Source organism: Podarcis filfolensis, assembly GCF_964270895.1.
Source record: "Podarcis filfolensis genome assembly, chromosome: 2".
In the NCBI taxonomy this organism is placed as follows: Eukaryota; Metazoa; Chordata; class Lepidosauria; order Squamata; family Lacertidae; genus Podarcis; species Podarcis filfolensis.
In genome coordinates this window covers 76869359-76885245 of record NC_139605.1, presented here as the reverse complement: position 1 = coordinate 76885245, position 15887 = coordinate 76869359, and the positions used below count along the sequence as shown (strand labels likewise).

General features: G+C 40.5%; 1 protein-coding gene across 21 annotated transcripts in view; it reads left to right on the top strand.

Moving 5' to 3' along the window:
* The window catches only part of TENM2 (teneurin transmembrane protein 2), a 709050-nt gene that overhangs the window by 551416 nt on the left and 141747 nt on the right, over positions 1 to 15887 (top strand). The window lies entirely within an intron of this gene.

Sequence of the window (15887 nt, the reverse complement as noted above, 5' to 3'; positions counted from 1 at the left end):
AAATATTTCATAAAAAGTAAGCTCTAAGCAATCACACACCATTTAAAGCATTAGTCCACTGAGTCCAGGGAAAATATAAGCATAGACTCTTATATGTGCATGCATGATGTCTTTCTTTCACAGCAAAGGACCACAGTTTCACTGCTACTAGCTACAGTGTAAAGTACAGTGGTACCTCGCAAGACAAAATTAATTCGTTCTGCGAGTTTTTTCGTCTTGTGAATTTTTCATCTTGCGAAGCACGGATTCCCTGGGTATTAACGGTTTTAAGAAAAAGGAAACAAACTCGCAAGACGTTTTCGTCTTGCGAAGCAAGCCCATAGGGAAATTCGTCTTGCAAAGCAACTCAAAAAACGAAAAACTATTTCGTCTTGCGAGTTTTTCGTCTTACGAGGCATTCGTCTTGCGAGGTACCACTGTATTTTAAATCTCTGCAATATTGCATGTATAGATACAAAATGATAATGCACTGATAGGGCAGACTTTACTGAAAGCTTTAAAGTTGCAGTCATAATGTGCAATCCAAGTAGCGTATCCACAGTTTTGATAACTCAAACCTTCTCTTGAACGTGGAATATTCCTGCCTCAGTAAGGCTCTTCTTGAATCTGGGTTCACTATCACTTAGATCCTTCTTGCAGTCCATATGTAGTAGTCTGCTTCTCTTCTTCCCCCCCCCCTCCTCTGCCTTGAATGTCAGTTCTGACAACAGAAGTGCCCAGCCTCCCACCTGTTTTTGAATTACAAGTGAATTACAAAGTGTAGGTGAAGGTGCCTCTAAGGTGATATCCAGAGTTTTCCTGATCTGGAAGGTTGGGAAAATACATTTGCATGAGTCTGGAATTTCCCATTCAAAATTAAACATAAGATGCCACAGCTGCAGCACTCCTGTCTTCCCAGCTAAGTAAGCAGATATTATGTTGAGACTCTAGGCTAGCAAAGCCTGGTGTGATGCAGAGATTACACAGATAAGTGCCAGAGATGAGGTTCTGGCACCTTTTATAGTGCTTTCTGTTCTCTGCCAATTGATTTGTGGCATAGAAGTGGCTTCCCTTGCCAGTCCTTCAGCATAGGGATTTGTTGGCACAATAGTGATGGGGACCAGTGGGAGAGAATTGCCTTAAGGGTAAATGGAAAGGATGTAGGAAAAACAATAAAATCACAGCACTTCAGTTGTTTTGGAAGTATCTGGACACCCTGAAATTCTTGATTCACATCCCAAATTTTCTTCTCTGCAGGCAGGTTTGTTTAAATTGCATGCAGAAATCATAATTTGCCCTTGCTTTTGTATATCAAAGCCAGTCATATAATCTCAGGCACAATTATTATGAGTGCTACTGTGTTCAAAAAGCTGGTGTCAGTCATTGTCCATTTTATGCATATTAAACAGTTGATGTAAATACTAGTATCCTTATCCAGAAAAGGTGATCCGTGTGCAGGAGCATGATTTTGCATCCATATCAAGAACTACAAATTGAATGAGCATCTTTATGCAGAAGTCATCTATTACTTTCAGTGGGTATGTTTTTGGATGAGCAGTAGAATGCAAATTCCCATTTGTGTTTGGATATGGATGTGCATCCCATTGAAAGTAATACAGCACAGATAGACGACTTTCACATTTGGATGTTTGTCTGATTAATGTTTGCAGTTCCTGATATTCATATGGAAGCCTGCTTTTGTTCATGGATTGCCTTTTCCTGATCAGGGCGAAAGGGATGCATTCTTTCAGTTACCTTGCCTGCCCTGTTATACTACCTACAACATAATTTATTGCACTGTCAGACCTTCTCCTATCTGTTATGAAGTTGATGGATTATCACACACCTATATTAAAATTATGAAGCATAGAATATATTTCAACTCCTGGGCTCTAAGCTTCAGATGTGCTTGCTATTAACTTTCAAAAATGCACCCTTTATATAGCCTACTTTTCCACCCAGGCACATTTTCTGTTTTCATAATTTCTATAGTAGTGTAAGCATTATGAGTTTCAGAACCTTGGCAAAACCAGCACTGTGCCTAAAGGTGAGATAATCAGAGCATGCACATAGGGACATTATTTGAGCACCATATCATTGGACTGCACAGAACATCCCTAGCTTATTCCAAGGGCAACCATGAAATTTAATTTAGAATTTTACAGTCACATTTTGAATTGAAAATCTCAGTAATAACTTTCCCTTTGCTCAGCCTTTTAACTGTGAAATTCAGTTGGGGAGTTTCAGAGCAGCAGGTAATGCTGCATCACTCTGGAGGGATTTTGCCAATACTGTGCTAAAGTGCTTGCAAGTGTCATTTCCATATTTAACTAATTTCAGTTTTTAATTAGCTCCGTGTGAAAAATGAGAGTTCAAGCTGAGCTAAGCTGTCAGCACACACTCTTGTTTCCTTTCTAACCTCCCAGGATGATCAGTTACGGGGATAGGGAGGCGTGATACAACAAGCTTAATCTTTCAGGAGTCCTGTTCCTTGGCAGTGAGCAACCGTGTTGGGTCTATCTAGATCTATTGGGCAAAAATGAGTCTCAGTATATTTCAGAAGTACATTTTTTGGTTTATCTGAGAAATTTGACAGATACTTTGGCACACCCTACAATAGGAATATGTCTATGATATCACAAGTGAGTAATATTATTCACTTGTTAGCTTGTAACCATGCAATCATTGTCTTGGGTCCCTTGGGTTCCGCTGGGATCTGACATGGTTTGCCAGCTCCAGATGGAAAAGGAAGAGGAAAAGCTGAACGAAAGAGGTGGTGCTGGAGCTGGGGACAGAAGAGCAGGACATCGTCCCCCCCTCCCCCAAGAACCAGGCACTGCCTTCATTGGTGGGGTGAGGTGCACATGTCTGTGCACACAGCAAATCTGTAGGGCAAGAAAGTATTGTGAGTAAGTTTGCCCCACCTCATCTTAGAAAGCTTGGTAGGAGAGGGGTGTTAACTGTTGGGACATCTTCATAGCTTCCATTAAGTTATAAAAAAATTCACTTGCTTATGTACCTTGAAATCTTGATTTCTGGGCTTTGCTGTGGAGCGTGTACTGCTATTAGCTGGCATAAAGACTTCTTCCTTACTCTCAAAGAAGAGCTGCTGTTGTCGTGTTTTGGGATAAGAACCTGACAGTGATTCTTTATTTTATGCGAAAATCTTCAACCAGATAGCCTTATCATGTACCTTCTTGCACCTTTGCAAACTCCAAAGAGAAGCAGTCTTAATCCTAGACCAGGGGTCTTCAAACTACAGCCTGCAGGCTGGATGCGGCCCACTAGGTTCGTAAATCCGGCCCACAAACCCTGCCACCCACTCAGTCAGTCCCCGCGTGCTGAGGTAAATTTGAAGTGGTGAGGCATTTCCTTGAAAAGAAGCCGCGGACGCCTCGCCGCGTGGGGATTGCCTGCGTGGGTGGCAACGCTTCCGCGGCTTCTGATTGGCTGCAGGAAGCTCCTTGGGAGCGCATCTTGGGAGTGCGGCGGCGGTGGCTCTACCAATGAAAGGCCGCATCAGTGTTTACCTCATCGCGGCATGGAGCCTTTCATTAGTAGATCCGCCGCTGATGCGCTGAGCCTGGGATCCCTCGTCGAGCGTGAAGAGGCGTTGTCACCGCAGCCAGCTCTCAACCGCAGGCAGAGCTATTCGGGCAGCAGCAGCAGCGACAGAGGAGGTGGTTGGAAAGCAGGGGGAGGGGAGGGGGGAGAGAGAAGCCCCCCTCCGCCGGGAACCCTGCCACCCAGGGCTGGGGTCGACCCCTGATCACATCTCCTTTCAGTCTCCAGATATATAAGTTTGCGTGTGTGTGTACGGGTGTATGTATATACTTCATATGAATGAAAATATGGCATAAGCACTGACCATTTGCATTACTGCTGAGCGTTGGTTAGCAGTGACAAATATGGAACTGGATATTGACCATCTCATTAGCCAAAAGCAGGCCCATATTTCCCATTGAAATACTTAAAAGTTTATGTTGATTAAAATTGTTCTTCATTTTAAATATTGTATTGTATTTCCTGTTTTTTGTGCACTACAAATAAAATATGTGCAGTGTGCATAGGAATTCATTCATATTTTTTTCAAACTATAGTCTGGCCCCCGACAGTGTCTGAGGGACAGTGAACTGGCCCCCTGTTTAAAAAGTTTGAGGACCTCTGTCCTAGACGATAGTGTGCTCTGGTTACATTTGTGCTATGTGGTCTCCCTTGCCTCCTTCAACTGTTAAGTGATTTTGCATTCTGTTCCATGATGCACAACAAGGATTGAGATGTTTTTGATTAAATCTATGTGCAAAAAGCCTTCATGCTGCATCCTCCTTAAAGTGTGTATGGAATGTTATTTTTTAAATGGGAATAAGTTTAGAAAACAATGTTCTGGAAACTGTTGGGGGACCAGGATTTCTACTACACAAATACCATTTTAATAATTTAAATACCATTTAATACCATTTTAATACCATTTTCTTCCCAAAAGAAAGAATTAAGCAGAATTTTAAACTAATATTTTAATGTAAAATTGACAGTGGAAAATTAGTAATAAAACCCAGTGGAAAATTGAGAATAAGGTATTCCTGATGCTAATACTTACAGAGATGAGTAACTTCTGCTATCCTCAATTTCTCTCTATCCATTTGTTCCAAGAAAGTAGCAGTGCAGCAATTTTCACTTATAAGTGACAGGATTAGTATGGACAGCCACTTATAGTAGTCAGTAACTGTTTCCCTTTGTTAAGACTATAAAATCAAATACATTTTTTCATGAATTAAAACAGATGGAGGAAAATTTCGGCTATGACAAATGTGTCTAGGCATTTAAAGGGTATTGCTGATCTGCAAAGAAAGAGCTGAAATCTCAGTAGCTGGATGTTGCAGGTACTGAAATATGAAGCAGTGATTCATTCTTAAAACTATGCAAGAATCTAGTTTGTAATTCTATGCTTGAAAACGGGGTGGGGGGAATCAAACCTTCAGAGTTAATAGTGGGTATGCAGAGTCTAATTTTTGTATTTGATTCTCAGTCTAACATCTTCATTTCTGTTGAGGTGCTCAAGACCCAGTCTCAAAGACAAATACGGTAATAGAAGCTTGTGAACCAGCTTTGCTGCCCTCATACTTCTTCTCGCTACTACCAAAAGTCCCAATGATACGTATTTTGGTTCAGGTCCATGTATACAGCTTTCCCCACTACCTATGTGAGCAAGAGTGCTCACTGGTGTGCAGTTTTCCCATGCATGTATGAACTACTTCTAATTAAATATGTGATTGACAGTCCAACTCATGTTCCATGCGCAAACCATATCTATAGCCAGGGGTAGGCAACCTAAGGCCCATGGGCCACAAGCAGCCCATGGGGGTAGTTTAACTGGCCCACGAGCCACCCCCGAACTGAGCCACCCGCTTGGCGAGTCCCCGTGCACTGCGCTAAACCGGTGCAGCATGATGCAGGGACTCACTTCTGCAGCGCTGGAAATCACGTCTGCGCAAACGCCGGAAATCATATGTGCGTGCGCAATCAGGCCCACGGAGAGATCTCTGCTAGAGTGAACCAGCCCAGGCAAGGTAAACCTTGACGACCCCTGTCTATAGCAATATATCAGTATCACCTGTGAAGATATGTTGATAAGCATCAGAAAACAAAGGTATATCTGGATTGTCTGCAAGTTGTCTTTCAACCATTGAGCTGTGTATTTGTATAATTAGGCAAACCTTGTTCCATTCACCTTCATTTTGGATCACTTATAAATTTTCAAGCCAAGGTTAGTGATTGACATACATTTACAGATAAATACATAATGTGACAATCCTGAATCTTGGGCACATGCTAGCATCGTTTTTTTCTTTGTAAGATAATGCTTTCAACAGATATGTGTCTATCACTAAATGTGTATTGGTGTATTTTAAGGAGACCTTTCATAAATCAGTTGTGCCACCTATCAAATATTAAGCATGCACAGTTGCATAAGAACACCAGAAAGTGTTAGCATGGATTTATGCATCAAAATATTATGGGATCTATAATATTAAATATTAATAATTTGAAGGACCTGGCAACTGGCTACAAGAAGGAGAGATTGCAAGGGTATCAAGATTAATGGAATCCAAAAAACAGAGTAGCTAACTGTTTTAGCTTAGTTCATCTGTTGTATAATATGTTGTTTGGCCAAATGTTTCTAAGGTGTTCCTAGACTCTTAGATTCTAGAGCTGTTTTAAACTGATTTAAATATTGTGTAATCTTGTGTTTGAATATGCTCTAAGAAACCACTATAATCTGTCTCTTTGAGAGAACTTGTTAAAGCTCTTGCACGGTTGGTTTCTTAGGTCAGTGAAGCTATCCCATATTTTGAATTCTTTGACCCTACATTTTGTTGCACTCATAGCCTAGGTTTAAGGTACCATTTAGCTCCCAGCTTTCATATCTCAGTTTCTAACACAGGGGCCACAGAAACCTTCTTGCATTTATGGTGGCATTGTGATATTACACCAAACTTTTGGTCAACTGTTTTTACAGAAATAGATCTAATATATAGCACAACTATTTTATTGTCTCCTTTATTAGCCTCGTGGGGGGATTTAGAATGATTCTTGTCAACATTTACAGTATGTCATAGCGAGATGTTAGGGTTTTTTTATAGTGGCTACTAATTTAGAGATAGCTAGATGTTGGTGTTCTGCAATAGGTTTGTTTCTTGATTTTTAGTGTGCTTGAGTCTGGGCAGCTGCTCTGGCAGTAAAACTGGCATGCCAATTCCAAGCAGCCGGGGTAAAATGAACCCATTATCTTTTTATGTCACTTGGTAATCATTTATTTCACATATGCAATGTGAGGACCATACAAGACAACTGCCCTAGATTGTTTGCAATCTGTGGATAGATGTAAGGATTTTGTCTGTTTTTCATGTACTTTCTTATATGTCTGCATTGTTTTTGACTGCTTTAACTGTTCTTTGTGGAGAAACATATGTGCTTATTGTTCATATTTTATTGTTACATTTTGAAAATGCAATAAAAATACTTTTCAAAAATTCATGATTTAGGTAACACTAGCCAGATTCCCTTGTAACCATTGTTTTCAAACCTACTTTCCACAATAGTTTCTAATGCTGATTTATGAAGAAACCAGTTGCATTGATGCTATTGAGACTCTCAGTCTTGGTTCATGCCAGCATGGTAATGGAGGATGACATTCAGCCCAGAAAAGAGAGAGCTCCAGTGATGGCTCCTAATTTGCAAACCTTGGTTTGCAAGGAGTTAATGATATGCTTGCACCAAACTAATGCGTGCAATGAGCACACTGCCTTTTATTGGTAATTAAGAACTTTGACAGGTCATGCATGATCATTTTAGCTCTCGTTTATTTTAAACTTTCCACAACTGGGAACTTGGCTACTGCTCCTCTCTTAAAATAACACAATAGCCACCATATTTTGAACGGTGAATTGTATTAAAGTAAGCTGGCACATGGCAGACAGTTTTCATTCCTCGCCCAGAGGCACTCTCAGATAATTACACAACAGCAGGGTCCCTGTTTTACCACATACTTAAGCCTAATGTTTAATCCTGTCTTGAATATGCTACAATGGTTCCAAATTCAACTTGGCCACAAATGCACATCTAGTAAAGGTGTACTACCTTAGATGTTACTACAATGTTTCCCTAAAAAGTACCTCTTTTACAATTCTGCACTTTTCCTGCTTCCTACCCAATTTCATTCCTGCTGGGAACAGTCAGAGAAAACTGTCAAGTAAAAGTATAGCTGTGTCTTCTGCTTTTTAGATGCATTTTAAACGTGCCCTATCTACAGATACAATTTTGTCTAGCTAAAGGAAGGAAAGGGCCAAGAATCACTATTTTCTAAGATGGCTGGTATGGGGAGGGGGCTACACTCCTGGGCACAGACTTTTGCTTCATAGTGCAGAGAAAGCGGATGGGGAGACATCTCTCTCTCTCTCTCGCTCTTCCTCCCCCCCCCCAATAATTCTAAAACCTGGGGGCATCCAGTGAAGCTGAATAGAGAGAGATTTAGGATAGACCAAAGGAAGTACTTCACATAACCAGGACCAGCCCAATATATTTTGGTGCCTTAACAGGAGCAGTAAATGCCAGCTCCCTCAAGTCTAGGCACATGGTACTCAAAGCTAGCCAAGTTATTTTTGCACCTGGGGAAGGAAACCCCAGAAGCACCTCTTCTCCCTTCACGACAGTAAAATTGTAAAAATAATAAATAAAATAATATACCAAACTTTGATTATACCGAAAACCAGCTGCCTCACTTTGCCCAATGTTATGACTGACCCAGTAGAAAGCACATAGTTAATGTAGAAAAGTTGCTTTCTCAAGATGTAGTAAAAGGGGGTGGTTTATTTGTTATTTGTACGTGTAGCCCACTCTTCATCACACTGTGATCTATACACCTCATGATCTTTGGGTGAAGGGAGGGATAGAAATTAAATAAAAAAAATACAAACTGTCCCAGGGTTGGTTACATAAATAACATAATTAAACACAACAATGCAGGACACAAATTAGGCAAATTCATGGTAGGGGAGAAATTTGATTCAGTTCACATTTAAAACCAAATTTATCAACTTTGCACTTTCTGACACACATGGGAAATGAAACACAGCCCTCCTTAAAAATTCACACATCTGATTTTTGTGATGCACTTTCCCAACCAACCAGTGTTTACCAAAAAAGCATATATTAGGTAAACATGTGCATACAATGACTACATTAGTGAAAAATATATTTAAAATGAATTATATTAGGAGAAATTGCTAACAAAAATGTTTACATTAGTCAAAACTGCATGCAAATTGTGTTTATTGGGAGAAATTCACATTAAAGAAATATTGCCAATTGCTGCAGAGTTGTGGAGAGAACTTAAATTGGCAGATCCTTCCATCCCTAATGGTAGTTGCTTATAAATGGCTTCTTTGCATGATGGATATATATTACCTCCAGTATTCAGAGGCAGTGTGCCTCTAAATGCCAGTTGCGGGAAAACATGGGTTTGAGAGTGCTTATGCATTCATATCCTGCTTGTGGGCTTTGCATAGGCACCTGGTTGTTCGTTGTTAGAACAGAAATCTGGACTAGATAAATCTTTGGTCTGAATCAGCAGGGCTCTTACATTCTTACTGCTGTACTTATCACACACAACAAAGTTGTTTTGCACACATGTAAACAAGGTCCTAAGTCTACCTGCAATATTATCATTCATGCTTGCTTGATCAGTGGTAATTACAGGCACTTTCGTTTGGTTCCCCAAAATTTTGTGTTTTGTGTTTTGCATATTTTAATGGATCTGTCAATAATAAGTTGTTACTTGTTTTGGCTTACTGTGATGCAGCGAGATACAAATAAAAATGTGTGTTAGAATCTTAGAATTACTGGCATTACTGTATGTTGTATATTGAAGATAACACATGTGGAATTGATGCAGAGTAAAAAGGGGCTGATGGGCAAATGGATCGTAGACTGTATTTGACATGCGTGTCCTTTTCCATGTAAAATACAATGTATTATTCTTGTTCTTTATTTTCATTCAGGTCCTCTAGCCAAAGAGGACACAGGGCAAAGAGACTGCATTTTGAATCTTAAGGTTGCCACAAAAGCAGGCTCATTATATTTGGTTTCAGGAATTGATGAATCTTGTGCCAATTTTCTGCTCTCTGTACAATCTAAGGTCTGTCATGAGAATAGATGAATGGTGTTGCTGCAATATGTTCTCTTGCACAGCCTTTGTCCTAAGATTTCAAATTCTGAATGCAGCATGCAGTGCTGTTATCATTCTTGTGACAAAAATTGCATTCGCAAAGTGGCACAAAATCAAAACATTTCTTCAAAAGGACTGAAGGGAAGAAATACAAAAAGAGAATAAAACAGAAGTTTGTTCTCATTGCTGTCAGAATAGAAGATAGAAAACTAATGATAATACAGGTTGTTACTATTGTTCCAGTTCTTTTTAAACATGCTTTCTGGTGGTGCTTCAGGGAATTTAAAGCCAGATCTAGTGATTTTTATTTTATTTTATAAAAAAAACTGTAATGTAATTCCAAGTGTGTGTAAGCTTTTCAAGTATTTTGGAAGCAGAAAGACTAAAATTGGACACGGAGGGGTAAATTTTCAAAGCATTGCATGGGCGATAGGCGCACAAATCCCATTACAGCTAATGGGATTTGTGGGCGTATCTGTCGTGCATTGCTTTGAAAATTCATTCCATTCCATTCACGCAATGCAGGCCTGGAGAAGAAATATCACTGACTCAGTTTTGAAAGACGATTTTGTGTTTATTTCACCCAAATCCTCTTCTACATATAAGTACGCTGAAAAGCATTAGATGACTCCCATTCCCTTTTTGGAAACAGGGATCCAAAATGAAGCAAGACATACATTTTAAAGGAAACTGGACTCTTCCTTACTGCCCACCCCCACCCCCGGCTGTTGGCTGCTATTATTCATCCTTCATCAATATCCATGCTGACAGCCATTAATTCCCCTGTTTTCCCCACCTACTGACAGAAGTAGCTGTGGATGGATAACAGATAAATGAAAAGGATTCCTCATTCTCTTGCCTTCTTCCACTTGTATATCAAGCAGCAAGTAAGAGGCTTTATTCTAGAACTGCAAGTAATGGTAAGCATCAACATGTACAGCACAACATGAACTCAGTGTGTGATTTAATGCACACACTAAAATGCATACACTATGGTTATTACATAGAAGTAGATGCCATTGAGCTAAAAATGACTTACTCACAAGCAAGAGTGTATAGGTTTGCAGCCATATTCTTGGAAAATATAATTTAAGAACAATCATGCTTTGCCGCTTGCAGCATGCAGCAACACACATTTGCAATGCTACATTTTTATCATTGAGATATACCGATTTAGCAGCTTCCTGGCATTAGATTGCTTAATCTAGAGTCTCTGTGTAGTGACACCTAGCTAATTTTGCCACTTACATGAAATTATACCCTCTAAAGACATGTAAAGACTATCATTTGTGACACCTAAGCTTACCATTATGTGCCTCTTCCATTCCCATAACTAAAACTGGTCCTCAGCCATTTGTTAACCATGTTTAGAATTTTTTTAAAAAAAATAATAATAATTGGGTACAAGGTTTTAGCTTTGGAATTGGGCCATCAAGCAGCCTTTTTATGACTCATTCTGAAGCCTGCAAAAACAGCCAATGGCACATGCAGAATGGCTTTCTGTGGGAAATGCCTTCGGTAATTTGATCCTGTAGATCTGCTGGGATTTAAAAACAATACTTGAGGCATCTGTGCTGGGGAATGATTGGTAACTGGGTTCACATTGCAGGGCACCTTATGCCACAACATAAGTTAAAGCACCACAAGGCTGTTAAGAAGCCAAGAGGTCCAGGTTGAATGTCATGAAAGAACATGTTGATGCTTAAAGATACCTGGGCTTTCAAGGCAGCCTAGAGAACAGATGTGACTTGCATTTACAGGCCAGTTACAAGACAGATCTCACTGGTTAAACCAGAGGTGGCGAAACTTTTTGGCCTGATGGGCCAGATCTTGATCTCCCTCATTCCACAGGCGAACTTTGATAGGTCAGCAGGGACACACGCCTGTCAATAATTTGACATCATGTTTGTGGGCAGGATTCAACCAACAAGCCCTGCCAGTGGAAGCCTGTGCAAGAACTTATGCTACTGCAAGGCAACTTCCCCCTTCTCCTCCCCTTACATGACCCCTTCACCTCCCCAGTTGTTGAGGGGTCAGAAGAACCTAGAACTGTGAGCAAAGGGAGAAGAGGGCAGATTGTTCCATTAGGCAAGCAGGCATGCTTGCACTGGGGGAGCAATCTTTTTAGTGCTACATTGAATCCCTCCCTATGTCAGGTTACTTATGAGCAGGAGATCCCAACCACCTGTGACCGTTGACCCACAGGAGCCCACCAGCCCATTCCCCTCAGAGAACATGCTGGCAAAAAAGCACCCAGCAGAATTAAACTCTCTGCTTGACAGATGATGTGTGGGAAGGGTTTGATCCTGCGTTCTGCAGGATCTGTTTTACCAGCATATAACCCACAGGGAATGTGTTTGCAAAGCACTGCCACACCACACTGGATTGAACCTCACCCATCAGCTGACATCACCTGTTAACATGCCAGTTCTCCGAGTGAAGAGCAAAAATGTGTAGAAAGTGACCCCATTGTTTAGGTTTTGGTTTTAATTTCCCAGTCCCAATGTTTAACAAAAATTCATTTGCACACCTTTGACAGCAACATACCTTTCTTGCTTTCTTTATATTTACTTGTAGTACTAATCTTCTGGGGTCTGATTCAGAGTTATAAAGTCCGAACCAATAATGTTGTATAAAACAAATTTTATTATAAGTAAAGAGCCTAGCATCTATTGAAGACCTGGCCTTGCAAACTTAACTGTCTTTCATTTAAGATGAGCAGTGGGTATTTTCTTCTCCTGCTATATATTGACAATGCTGATCCTTAAAAAATCTTCAGCTCTTGATAACCCTCTCTCTAAACACAGTGTGTAGCTGGCTACTGTGTTTACACAAGCAGATGACGATGTCACTCCACATATTTCATCTAATACGTATTGATTGGTTCTTTATCCTTTACCAGACACTTCTGTGTGAGAACAGTTTAGCAATGCCCCACAAAGCTGCTGTGACCTCAGTACGTGAAGGATACGATCTCTTGTTTCCCTATGTGATTGCTCAATGTCTCAACAACTGTGTTGCTTGTTAGCAAAATCTGAGTTGCATCTAGCTATGCTCATTCTGCTTTGTATCCCCCCCCCCCAAGGGAAAAACACCACATGGATGTGGATGTTTGTGTGGGTTAATTATTAAAGCTGTCTGTGGACAAACGCCGGCTCCCTCGGCCTGAAGCAATATGAGCGCCTCACCCCATAGTTGCCTTTGACTGGACTTCATCGTCCTTTACCTTTTACCTTAATATATGTACCCCTTCAAACATTTCCGTGGAAATCAGCCCAGGAGGATTTTGTCACTTTAGACTCATACATTTTTAATGGCTGATTGCACTAAGCAGCCTCAAGCATAATGTTGTCAGGCCTGGGCCTGCTTCACCACGTAGCTGCTCTGTTGGCCCTTTATCCTGACCCTCAAGACCCAGCTATTCCATTTCCAGGCCTCTCTTGAGTAGGTCCTGTCAATGGTGATGAATTGTACATTCCTTCTGAACTGTAGCCATAACTACCATTGGAGACTAGGCCTACCAAATTCATTTCACTTGTGACCCCTGCTACATTTGAACCAGACTCTCCTGAGAGAAACTGTTTTTAAAAATTAACCCACTGTGTCCGCTTTCCAGTCCTTCAACAGCTGACTGGCCATTTGTAAGGTAGAGAACGGAACTCAGCAAAACCATTTAGTGCTCAACACAGACTAGGAACAAAGTATATTTGTGAAGAATAATACCTCCAAACTCATTAAATGGTCTTGCACATTAATAATTCAAAGCACACTTAATTATTGCACTGGTTGTAATGAGGCAAGTTTTTCAGATAGATCTGAGCAATTGGAAATGGGGGACAAAGCTACATAATTTGCTGCACCTGGGTAATACTGAGTTCTGTAAATCCTGAAGGAAGGAAGGTTGGTTAGTTAGTTAGTTAGTTAGTTAGTTAGTTAGTTAGTTAGTTAGTTGATGGATAGTCCTTAGGGATGCTGGGTCACAACTTGGGGTTCATGAATATATACATCCTTTTAAACTGCCTGGTGACACGAGACAGCCATCACTTGCTGCTTCTATTGTCTGCCTGCTTCCCTCACCCGCAGTAAGGCACATCAGGAGTCCTGCTGAAAAGGGCAGGTGAGTGGACTGGAAAAGGAATGGACAGGAGATACCATGGCTGCCTTGCGCCCCTCTGCAGTGGGAACTTGAAAGATGCAAGGCTGTTCTCTGGCAACCCTTCATGTTGATGACATAAGGAGCAGGAGCATCTGTAATCTGTGACCTGTTCCTTTGTAAACGAAACCTGGCATTAGAATCTCAGGAAGGATTCCACAAGGGTAGCTCAAAAGTCAGGCAGATGTAGTACGGTCAAGCCAGCAGTCATATTCCATATATGAATCTTTGGACTCTTATAATATGACTGTCCTATCAATTACTTTCAACCAGCTATTCTTATGGCAGTGCGCCTAGGTCTTTAAAAGCTGGGATCTTCTGGAGGGTCCTGTTCCCCTTGTACTTCTGAGGAGGTATGAGCATGTTGGCATATGCAAATTTTATGCAAATATGTACCATGGATCTTTCCCCTGAGTATGAGTATCTAAGTACTTAGCAATACCCCTGCTGCTTGTGTCTTTCAAACTATGTGTTGTAATTGGACTTCAATATATTGCACTTGAAAGAGACAGTTTTGCTCCTCAGAGATTTTAAGGTAATATGGTTGATGTTTATTTCCTTATGGTGGGCACACACACCTGAGGGCCATTTCACAGAGAGTAGGCAGGGAGCTGCAGACAAATTGCAGTGTTGGGGAACATATTCAGAGCCAAACTAGACATCAATTTGTGTAGCAAGAAGCAATGTCTAAGCATGGTTGTAACCAGGATCATTTGGGTGAGGGGGGCAAAACTGAGCTACCCACGATGTGATTGGTCAGATAGTTAAGTATTTTTACTTATTTACTTGATTTGCCCCCCCGCCCCTTGCCACGCCCATGTCTGTGAGGTTTTTTAAAAAATATATAGGTGGGTTCTTTTGGTACTGCAGCATACAGGAGGAAACGTTTATTTATTCACTTTCAAGCTGGGATCCAGACAGAAAGATTCCCCCCTGCAAATTAAGGTTTTTTTGGGGGGAAGCTCCCTTGGGTGCTAACCCTTGTAGGCATGGTGGGAGCGTATTTCTGGATTGCAGTGGAAGAGAAAAAGGATACCCCCATGTGCTGCAGTCTTGATGACAATCCCACACACCCTTGCACTTACAATTGAATAAAGACAAAAGCACATCTGTAGCAGCATGATAAGCATTTAGCATAACATGTAGCATGGTCCTCATACTATACAATTTTAGGTGTAAACATCTTTAAGCACCTATAAAATGTAACATGTGAAATGGCTCTTTGTTCATAGGTGCTTTTGAGAAGTCTGTTTCTCCAGAGACAACACAGACACAAAAGAAAGGAGTGTATAACCTGTAAAACAATGCTTCTCTCATACTACTTTCAACCTCTTAAAAACTATGGTTAGGCTTAACTATTCTTTTTCCACCCCCTTTTTTACAGTTCCTAGGTGTCTTCCAGAAAGGTAAAGACAATGACACGAAAGCAAATGTTTTCTGATTAATCAACGGCTAATAGCGACTGTTAATTAAACAGTTGCTTTCCCCAGTGAGTTCTAAATGTCCTCTACACAATGAGATCCAAAAATGAACTCTACACATGTTAAAACACTGAAGAAAGGCTTTGCATTTATTGTGAAATGTATTATGCACATTTCAGTTCTAAATAGAGGCAGCTGTCAGACTTTCAACTGTATTCTTGGCATGTTTACTCAGCAGTAAGTCCCCCTTATTCGGTGGAACTGACTTCTATCTGATTGTGCACACTATTGCAGTCTTTGCACAACAAAATAATATGATTTTATTTTGAGGAATGTTTTGTCTTTATACTTTTTTATAGTGGCATGTTAATGAACCACTTTTTGTCTCTTATCCAGTTTTTTTTATTATATGTAGTCTTATCTATATATTTTTCATTGTACTACACTGAAGCAGTTCAACAAATATAAAATACATTGCTCCCATGCATTACACCCCCTGCCCCGAAAAAAGCTTTTTTTCCTCCTGAAGCAGCTTTATTTTAAAATGGTTTTCTCTTCCCTCATGACTTTTGTAATGTATACATTGTATGTTTATTTTTCCCGGCTTTCT